We start from the raw sequence: 10,996 nt of genomic DNA on the forward strand, positions 1-10,996 counted from the left end.
TTAGTGGGTCTATTGCTCTCTATATTAAATGGTAGAATGGAGAGGGAATATTTGCACAAGTTCGAGGAAATATTGCAACAGGGGAAGAAGTTAGCAGAAAATTAAGGCATTATATTAAGGGATTCCAGCTGCCAATTCAAATATCCAAAAGAACAGGTGAACTTTATTTCTGTGATTATACGTTCAGGAAAAATAGAAAAAAAAATTCAGTCTAAGTTGAAAGTATAAAAGTCAATGTGCAATATGTATAAAATACAAAAATGGTTCAGGCTAAACAGCAATGAAATGTATTTAAAATATGCATATCTAGACTTTTTTCAAATTTTTATTAAATGCATCATTCCTCTAAATTTATATATATTATATAATCATCTGAAAGATTGAGTAGGTAAACAACATCCCCAAAAATATACTGCTGTCAAAGGTTTGGTACAAATGTAAAACAAGGGGTCTGTGAGCTCACAAATAGCTAGATATCCCGCTCTTATATCAGTATAATTACAAATTTCATATTTTGCGATGGACAATTTTTTTGATCTAATAATTCACTCGATTTTCATCTATCAAAACTTAATTTTCCCAAAAATATTAATGTTTTTGATTACTATTTACTATGTTCAGTATGAGACGATTACAGCAGCTTATTATAGTTCATTACAAAGTGACTGAATATATATGATATTATTCGAATGAAATAAAAGGGGATAACGAACAGTTTTCAAGCTCAAATGTCCATTAAACAATACCAAAATTTTAGCAATGCAAACACAGACTTCCGACTGTGACGGACCGATTAGGGAATCTCACTCATTCCGGACATCTGATTCCACCACTAGAATTTCCGATGCCCATGTTTCGCCGTGTTTATATAATTGCATTAATTGTTGGTTTGTTTTTATGAGTTCGATCGCTGTTTGTTAGTGTCATATATCATGTTTTTCTGTTCACAATGCACACAGTATATGCTGCATGATTCTGTAGGCTGTTTAGCTCAAACGTCTGTTGATTCTTTTAAGTTCTATTACGAAAATGAAACCTTGTGTTGTTGATAATCTGACGACAATCAGTATTCCATAGCTAAAAATATATATGTAAAGAAAACAATGTATCCTTCATTCTTTGTCATACCGAAACACTGTAGAAGGAAGCAGGTTTCTAGGAAAAGGTGTCTTTTTTCTCACCAACTTATCAGCAGAAAACCTGATGATCTTGGCAATACCATGCATATTTAGTCATGTTTTATGTTTACTTTTTAAAAAAAACTCAAATCATTAAAAGAAACAGGAGTTACATACATATGTGTTACTCATGTTTCATGCAAAATCTGAAACTCTCTCTAGCTTTGAATGCCTATGTATTAATATTAGTTACACATGTTACATTTCATGTTATTTTGGCTTTAAATCCTTCAAATCTAGGATATGCAAATATAAGTTTTGCTATTTTCGGATCACATGTTTATAGTGTCTCAAATATTCACTCAAGGACTATTCTAAAATTTATAGAGCATGTAATCTTAATTGAAATGAGAGTATTTTAATGCTAGGGATAATAAATCATTAATCCATAGTCGATTGAAAGAGTTACATTATCGTAAATCTGGAAATTTTTGCTGTAGATAAATTTTTAGCAAATTTGCGAGTTCATTGCATTCGCAAAAATATTTTTCTTAAAAATAAATAACCAATAAGAAAATGTAAACAAAGCAGTGGTCATTTTGAAAAGTAAAAATTAATCAACAGCATTTTGACCCAAATTCGCAAAATAAAATCGACGTAAAATTTTTGAGATTTATGGTATTTATCATTAGTGTCAAAAGAAATGCATTGACAAACATTGAACAAGCCATGATGAAAACATTAGACGCGTAATATCTACAGAAGAGAGAATACGATTATTTTCATTTCATGTCGATAAAAAAGAAACTCAGAAACCGACCGTAACTGATATTTAGAAGCGTAACCAGCAAGTAAACAGGGTGATGAAACTGTATAAAAAATTAACTTCTTTAATTTTATGTCGACGTAAATGTCATTTAATTTGACATTCAGAGTCCCCGATCTGTAAAGAAATCTTTGATGATTTAAAAGCTGTTAAAACAGAGGAAATGTTTTGCACCATGCATGCACTAAACCCTGGAAAAGGCATCCATTTACAAATAAGTTAGGAGATTCCATAGTCAGTGGTTTTTCACTACAGATGAAGGATATGGAGATAACGAACAGTATTCAATATCAAAGTCCATAAAACAAAACATCAGAGAAGTAGTCAGGTGCCATGGAGGAGTGAACGTCCCCTGCCGACTGGTCACACCTGCCTTGTGCTCCTTGCCATGCTAATGAAATAACGGAAAAAACAATCCGTAGTCAATTCAGTGTATAAATAATGGACTACCAATTAGTATGAAAAACATCAGTCAGCATATGACTCAATGAATTATGTACTCTAACAATTGTCAAAGTTTTTCATCTATCAAAACTTAATTTGTCCCAAAACATTTAATAATGTTTTATAATTATCATTTACATGTTCAGTATTACACACTTACAGCAGCTTATTAAATCTAATTACGAAGTGACTGGATTTATGAGATTATCACCGGGGAAAATAAGTGTCAAACTTTCCGGTGTAAAGACGAATAATGACCCCCATCGAATAATGACCGGGGGTCATTTTTCAACGACAAAAAATGACCTCCCACCCGTAGAAAAAAATCATTTTTTGTAGAAAAATAGTCCTAGGGGTCATTATTTTATATGTTAATCCTATAAAAAATTGACCCCCATTGAAAAATGACCCCCTTTAAAGTGATACAAATTTATAACATGTGAAAGGGAAAAATATGCTGTATATTATAAGTGTTCTTCCTTCGATTAATTCATGCATTATTCTAAATAGATTTGATCTTTGTTCTTCTTAGCATGTAGGCGGTGATAAAGTTCCTCATTTCTCTCTGCCGAAATATTGACAAATCGGTTTTAAGCAATTAATCTTCGTTTCTCTGACAAAGGAACAAACCTAGCAGATCAAAGATGGTACATGTAAATGGATCAAACGCACACTGGAGATGAAATTCATGAATATATTTTTTTTTTCTTTACTGACTCCATTGATACGTTGTTTCAAAAAAAAATATTTGTTGGGAAAAAGTAGAAATGTGAAGCAGACTCCTCTATGCTGTATACCGTATTTTTTATATGTTCAATCCTATACATGCAGAGTAACAGTTGAAAATAAGTAGAATAGTAGATTATTTTTAGTCCCTCCTTATGGAAAAATAAAGATAGGGAATTTTTTTGTTGCTTTTGTTGATATTGACTTCCTCCTAAATAAGTAAGGGGTGGGGTAGGTATAACACCTAAAATATGTTCTGTAAAGCTATTTGGGCTAGTGTAAAATACACATTCTAATGCAAAAACTATACATTTGGAAATACCCTTTTGATTTAGCACACAGTATTCATAACATTTTTTTATTCTTGTTTTACTTTTTACTCAGTTCTGAGTGTATTTTTCAGAGAATTTAATATAAAAATCAAAACAAACATTTTCATTTTCGTAACATCTTTATACTGTGTCATAATATGAAAAGTTCATTAAGATCATTTCTTTTGATGTCCCCGTAATTTTCGGGGGTATATAGTTTTATCGTGTCCGTCGGTCTGTTTGTCCGCAAAAACTTAAGCTTGACCATAACTTTTCATTTATTGGAGCTATGATTTTCATATTTAATATGTTTATTCCTTGTTACAAGACCTTACTTTGGGTATCACCAAATTTGACCTTTTAATCTTTACCTTAGATTTTGTCCCATTGTACACAAATGCCAAATTTTTACTTTGGCCATAACTTTTAAATGGTAGATACTAGTACTCTCATACTTCACATTTGTATTTTGGGGGGGGGGGGCATGACCTTTCATTGGATACTAAAATCTTTGACCTTGACCTTGGAGATTCCGTAACCTTGGTCATAACTTTTGAATGGTAAGGGCAGGGGTTTTCATACTCCACATATGTAATCCTTGTTACATTAAACATTTCTTAAGAAACCATCAACTTTGACCCTTTGAGTTTGACCTACCTTTCAAAAACTTATCCTCAACCATTACTTTTAAACAAGTGGTGCTAGGGCTTTCCCATTTTGCAATTGTATTTCTTTTGAGAAGACCCTACTTGGGTACCAATGTATTTAAATTGCATTTAAGAAAAGTTTAATCTTCGTTATGTTGCCATACAGGGGCATAGCTGTTTCACAAACATATCTTTTTATAATATAAGATGGGTTGCGGATATAAGAGATTGATACCCCAAAGCGTAACAGACGGATGGACATCCCGATCACTATATAACCTTCCGCTTTTCAAGCGGAGGATATAATAATATATAATACTGCTGATTTTTTCTGTCAGTACGATGATTTCCACTATCGAAAAACAATGTTTACCTAACCCCTTAGGCTCGATAAATCTTTTACTCCTTTAGATTCTGAATCATGGCATTGACCTTACAATATAGCTAGAATTGTATAATGTAATGAGATCAATTAACATATCATCAATTTATTCCCAATTAGCTCATGTGAGCATTTTGGCCAATATGCTTCTTTATCTAAATTTTTTTGCCCCTTAAAAATTTCAGCTTTACTCAGTAATCTACAGGGAGTCATTTTTCTACGGGGGTCATTTTTCTTCACGTGGGTTCTGCAAATTTTTAGGGAAGTGACACTTTTTCTACGGGCAAAAGGGTCATTTTTCAACGTCGAATAATGACCGGGGGTGATTTTTCGCTGTCGAAAAATGACCCCCGGTCATTATTCGATGGGGGTCATTATTCGTCTTTACACCGGCAACAATAAAACATAAAAATGTTAACGATGGAATAGCACTTTATTATAAACTTAGGTCGGTAGGGTGAATTCTGGAAATCCAAAAATTGCACCCGAACAATCCGAAGCCTAGGCGTTAACTGATTAACAATGATTCATGTAACATATAAATAATAAAATATAACAATGGCAATTAGCACAATTCTGAGCATGAGTGACAGATGGCTTAGATGGAATAACTCATGACATGTTGAGTAATGTGATTAATAATTAATTTCTAGATTCGGAGTTACGTAGTAATTGGCATAATTAAAGTTTCTCAAGTTGTTTAAAGAAAATACAGTAAATTAAGAGTATATTTTAAAGTCAGCTGAAACATGTCATTAAAATTGTTTTATCAAATATCACACCGTGATAAGATTATGAGAATGAAATATATGAGATAATGAACAGTATTCAAGCTCAAGTGTCCATGCTCAAATATTCAAACAATACAAAATTTTAGCAATGCAAACACGGACCTCCGACCGAGAAGGGGACGCTCACTTATACTAGGCATCTGATTCCATCACTAGAATTTTTCCGCTGTCGTATGCCCTGTTCACAGAGCTGCATTGTTTATAGTTTTATAAAATTGTCGTTATTTTGGCCTTTCTCATTGTTCTCATTGCGTTTTCTTCTCCTTTATCATATTTCAAATTTCCTTGTTTAAATAACGCCTGATTCTTTCAATCTGTTTACCTCAAAAGTTTTCAGATTCTTTCAAGTTCAGTCTATTTATTTTTTTAGGAAAATGAAACTTGTTTAGATAATTTGATGACAATCAGTATGACTTTGCTAAAAAAACAGATATGATGTAAAGAAAACAATGTATCCTTTATGCTTTGTCATACCGAATTATCATAAAAGAAGCAGGTTTTCTCGGAATAGTGTCTCTTTTCGTCACTAACGTATCCACGAAAACCTGTTGATCTCAGCAGCTACCACATAGATTAAGTCATGTTTTATGTTTGTTTAGAAAATAATATATTAAAAGAAACAGGGGTATATATGTAGCTCACCTTTCATGCAAAATCTGATACCCTCTCTAGCCTTCTGACGGTGTGCTTATGTATCAATGTTTGTTACATTTCATGTTATATTTCTCTTTAAAAATAGAATTTTTAGTATAAAATTTCATGTTGGCTTTAAATCTGGGATTTACAAAATTTATATTGTTATTATCGGTCACTTGTTTCACTGACGGGCTATACTATAAAATGTTTTAGAATATATGATACAAATTGACATGAGGGTCATTTTAATGTGTGGGATAATAAATCCATGGTCAATTGGAGGAGTTACGTTGTTTATCATTAATGTCAAAAGAAATACATACATTTATCATGTTGTAAATTTTGAATTTGCTAGGGGGAGGTAAATGCAAAATTTACATGTTGTAAATTTTGCATTTACCTCCCCCTAGCAAATTCAAAATTTACAACATGATACATGATACATTGTACAAGCCATGATGAAAACTTGACACGCATAATATCAACAGAAGAGAGACTAATTTTTTTCATTTCATGTCGATAAAAAAGAAACTCAGAAATTGGCCATAACTGATATTTTGAAGCAAAACCATCAAGTTAACAGGGTGATGAAATTTAAAAAAAAAAATCATATCTTCTAAATTTAATTTTGTGTTCTCGTAAATTTAATTCATTTCGACATCAAGACTCTCGATCGGTGACGAAATCTTAAATGATTTAAAAGCTGTTAAAATAGAGGAAATGTTTTGCACCATGGATTAAACCCTGGAATAGGCATCGATTAGAAATAAATTAGAAATTCCCGTATTCTGTTTTTTTTTAATTCAAAATATTGTATTAAAAAATACTGCTTTGATTACTTTACAAATCGGTCCTTTCCAAATTTTCACCTAGACCTGAGCACAGTAACAATTTAATTGTATTGTCTATTCATAATATCAAATTGGTTATGATGGATTCTCTTTATCAACGAAGAGATTGTTGGTTTAATGATGAATGCACCGCAGTAAACTTAATTCCAATACAGAAAAAATGTTCTCTCTTTTGATTAGCAAGGAAATTACTGATACAATATGTGTAAATAAAAAACCCCAGTACGCCTTATAAAAAAAAGATAAAAAAAAATATCAACAAGATTATTGAATGTGTTCTTTGAATTTGCACTCCTTGCTAATATCTCTCATTTAGCTCTCATTCCAATTATCATATTGAATTTTCTCTTAAAGTATAGAATCTCAAATTAATAACAGGCATTGTGTTGCAAATTGTCCTACCAGAGCAGTATTCATAACTCTTCTGAAAGATTCTATACAAAAATGACAAAATAGGTCAAACTGAATGCTAAAAAAGGAATATTGGTATTAAAAAGATAATGAATTCTATCCCCATTTCTAATTATCGTGTCCTTTATTCAAATATCAATGTCAGTCCACAATGTCAGGCAAGTTAATAATATGATGATAGTTGTTCCCATATGTGGGTTTGGATGCCACAGAATAAATTCAATAGTAAAACAGTCGTAAAATAAACGGTCGTAAAATATTCTATCGGAAAATAACTCAATATTTACAAACATGACTTAGCGAAAATTACTTTAAATATTAGTAAGGATTTTCGTACATGTTTATACTGAACAGAAAAGAAAACTAAGTAATATAAGAGAAATATAAGAAAATCTAGCAGACAAGATGTATGTAAAATTAATCTCTGTAAATATATTATTATTATATAGTACGTTTTTTGCACTTTGCGATGCTCCATTACGCAAAATCCGCCATATTTTTCTCAACAAAAATTGACTGAATTGGAATTCCCTTATTATAAGAGTCCCCTGTCGGTGAAACCGAATGGGAACGAAGGTTTCGTTTTAATACTATTCCAGTCAATCAGTAAACCAAATAATACTTTGAGCCTAAGAATATGAAGTTGAATGCGTGGATTACGTCTATGATAACTGAGTGACCAATTAATGCATCTATGTAATTGAATTTTTCTGAATATCCAGAAATTACATAAACACTCACATTAAAATAACGGGGCTCAATCAACAGCAGAAGTATACTACAGTACATTTGTCATTAGTAGGAGATAACGATTAATGTCTTTCATCAAAAATCTGGATTTTTAATAATTCTTATGTGATGTAAGAAACGATAAAAAGGAAAAGTAATTGAGAGAAAGACCTTGAGGAAAGAGTCTTTTATCGCTTCACAAGCCCCCAACCCATTAATCCAATATCATACAACGCAACGAAAATAAAATAATGAAATGTCGGAGAATTCATTTTTCTGAGGCATACTGGTAATTGAAATGAAATTTTACACTAATTGGACTGAACTTGCCTCACTACGAATTCATAAACACAGTAATGTATTTAAATTACACAATGACCCCTACACAATGAGTTTACAAAATGATTTTACAATAATTACTTTTTATTGGAAAGCTGAACTTTGTGAACGAGCAGTAATAATAGATTTAGTTGTTTACTTTTAATCAAGTTTGTTGCGTGTGCGTATCTCAATGAGCTCTAGATCTTCAATACAAAATGTACATATTTATCTTCCCAAAATTAAACGCAAACATACGTTTTTTCTTTGTTTTCGCTTTAAATAATTATTTTGCTATTTCATACAATTTGAATTATTGTGAATAAGAGTAAAATACACGATCTTTCTTAGATTTTGCTTTTGTTTTCTGTAGGAAAGTTGGATGATTATAGGAATATTTCTTTTTTTACTTTAGCAATTCTTCTTCATAACAATGTACGCTTTGTAGTAGAAATAAGATACCGTAGACCGAGAAATGTTTAGCAATCCTTTACTTTTGACATCATTAGTTAAAAATAGGTGTCACTTATTCCATATCATACCTTGTCCAAACAAATAAGAAATAGTTTCCCTACCATCACTAAAAAAATAACTACGCAAATATTAAAGACAACATTTAAGAAATCATCACCTCAATTATTGTTCGTTTAAATAACCTAACTAAACTTGCACTTTAATTGATGAAAGACTGGCTTTCGTGTATACTTTCATGACATCAAAAAAACTAGGTAAACAAACGATGTATCTATGTAATTGAACTTTGCAAAATACTCGCAATAAAATAACAAGGCCCAATCAAAGGCAAAAATATATATATTACAATAACGATGTCTTCCATCGAAAATCTGGATTTGCAATAATTCTGATAAAGACATGATGAAAGGAAAAGTAATTGATGGAAAGAACTTGAAGTGTGGGTCTAATCTTGTTTCAAAAGCCACAAACCCTTTAATCCTATCATAGAATGCAATGCAAATAAAACAATGCACCACTATTGGAGAGTGCATTTCTCTGACGCAATATTGAAATAAAACCTTAATGCTATTTGATTGCTTTCATTACGAATTCATATAGTTTTTCCAATTCTAATGAATAATGAATGTAAGAAAAGAAGTAAGGACAGATAATTGTAGCTTTTTTTGGGTTATAATACTGTATTATTATTTGCATTGGTTGTCTTGGACAATGAAATTAGATAAAAAGAAGATAATACTGTTTTTTTTAAACAAACAATAGTAAAAAAGTATAATATATATTGTCGTAAATAGGTTATTAAAATTTAACAAATCGTAGATGTACTCTTCAAAATATAACTTTCCCTTCCCTCTTTTCTTCCCTTCTTCCCTTTACTTAGTTCTCAATTTTTTCCCTCTGTATTTCTTCCCTTGTGTCCCAACGGACGCCTTATTTCTTGATACTCTGACAAATCTTCAAAATAAAACATTCACAATGGATATCTTTAAAAATGACTTTATGCAACGCACATGTCCATGAAGAGATGTTTCAACAACCTACAAAATAAGCAAATTTTGATTTATTAAATCAAAACCATTGAATATCATGGGATGAAAGATATACATGAAGAGCTGGTTGGTGTTTTCTAAACGAATTCTTACTCCATATTAATGATTTTGTATATCTCGTCACCTATATGTCTTAAGTAAGTACAAAATTATTCAAAACTCTAACTTAATTTTAATATTTACTTCTTCGTGTTAGTACATGAGATAAGAATCACCATTTCCAAAACATGTTAAAAAAAAATGTACACTTATCTTATACATTGTAACCCATGCTTTAAATACATATGCAAAATAAATCTTGGGGATTAAATGTTATTGAAAATGTTTGGATTGCGAATGCGAATCACTTAAGGGAATTTAAGCTTGATTTACGTCATCAATTTTGTTGCCATAAACCGGCACATATGACGTAAAACACCTAGATGAAGTGATAATGGGAACACATGGTTAAGTTGTTGTAAATGTCTACCGTCTAGCACTGATTTGATCTGTAAATAATTAGCTGTCAATGATGGACACAAACTGCCTTCGTCAGAGATATTCGGATCATATAGGTTTGGAAAACTGAGCCTCAAAGTGTTTCTCATTATCAAATTTTCACTTTTGTCAAGTAACACAATACATCAATCACTGCCATGGACAGGGAAATGAAAACATCGAAGAACAGTCTTTATATGATATTAACACTTTAACATCTCTTTGACTCTTACCACTTAAATTCATAAATAAAAAAAATCTTGGTCTTATGGTACTTATATCATATACATGTATGTAGTTTTATAATAAAACAATGATGGTATTTTATCTTTTGTATGTAATTCTACACGAACTTTTGCACATATTTTGACTTGACAAAACTTGAAAAATTATTCTGTTTTCTCTGGAAATATCATTTCGGCTAACAATTTAAACTCTAATCTATGAGCAGTACTGCTGATTTCGTTAAAAAATTGTGTTATAAATCCTTAAAACACAACTTAAAAATTTGGGTGAAAGTTTAAAGGACTTTTCATTTGTAGTGGAAAGAACTGTAGAAAAAGAACATTTTTGATTCACAGCAGGTCATTTTGTGGTCACAAGTGTTTTCTCTGTTCATTGTTATTCATAGGTCAAGATTCAAATAATGAAAAAAAGGTTTCCTCAACCCAGCCTCAATCAGATAGTGATTGCGTTTTGTTCCTCATAGAGTACGACTTCCAACTCGCAATCTAAAATGATTTTTCTTGATTATGTATTCCAGAGTTAGACCTTACGGCTGTAATATTTACCTTACTTTTCCAGAA

The sequence above is a fragment of the Saccostrea cucullata genome, unplaced genomic scaffold (genome assembly GCF_032062105.1).
Source record: "Saccostrea cucullata isolate Sc308-1 unplaced genomic scaffold, CSIRO_AGI_Scuc_v1 ctg1326, whole genome shotgun sequence".
Lineage (NCBI taxonomy): Eukaryota > Metazoa > Mollusca > Bivalvia > Ostreida > Ostreidae > Saccostrea > Saccostrea cuccullata.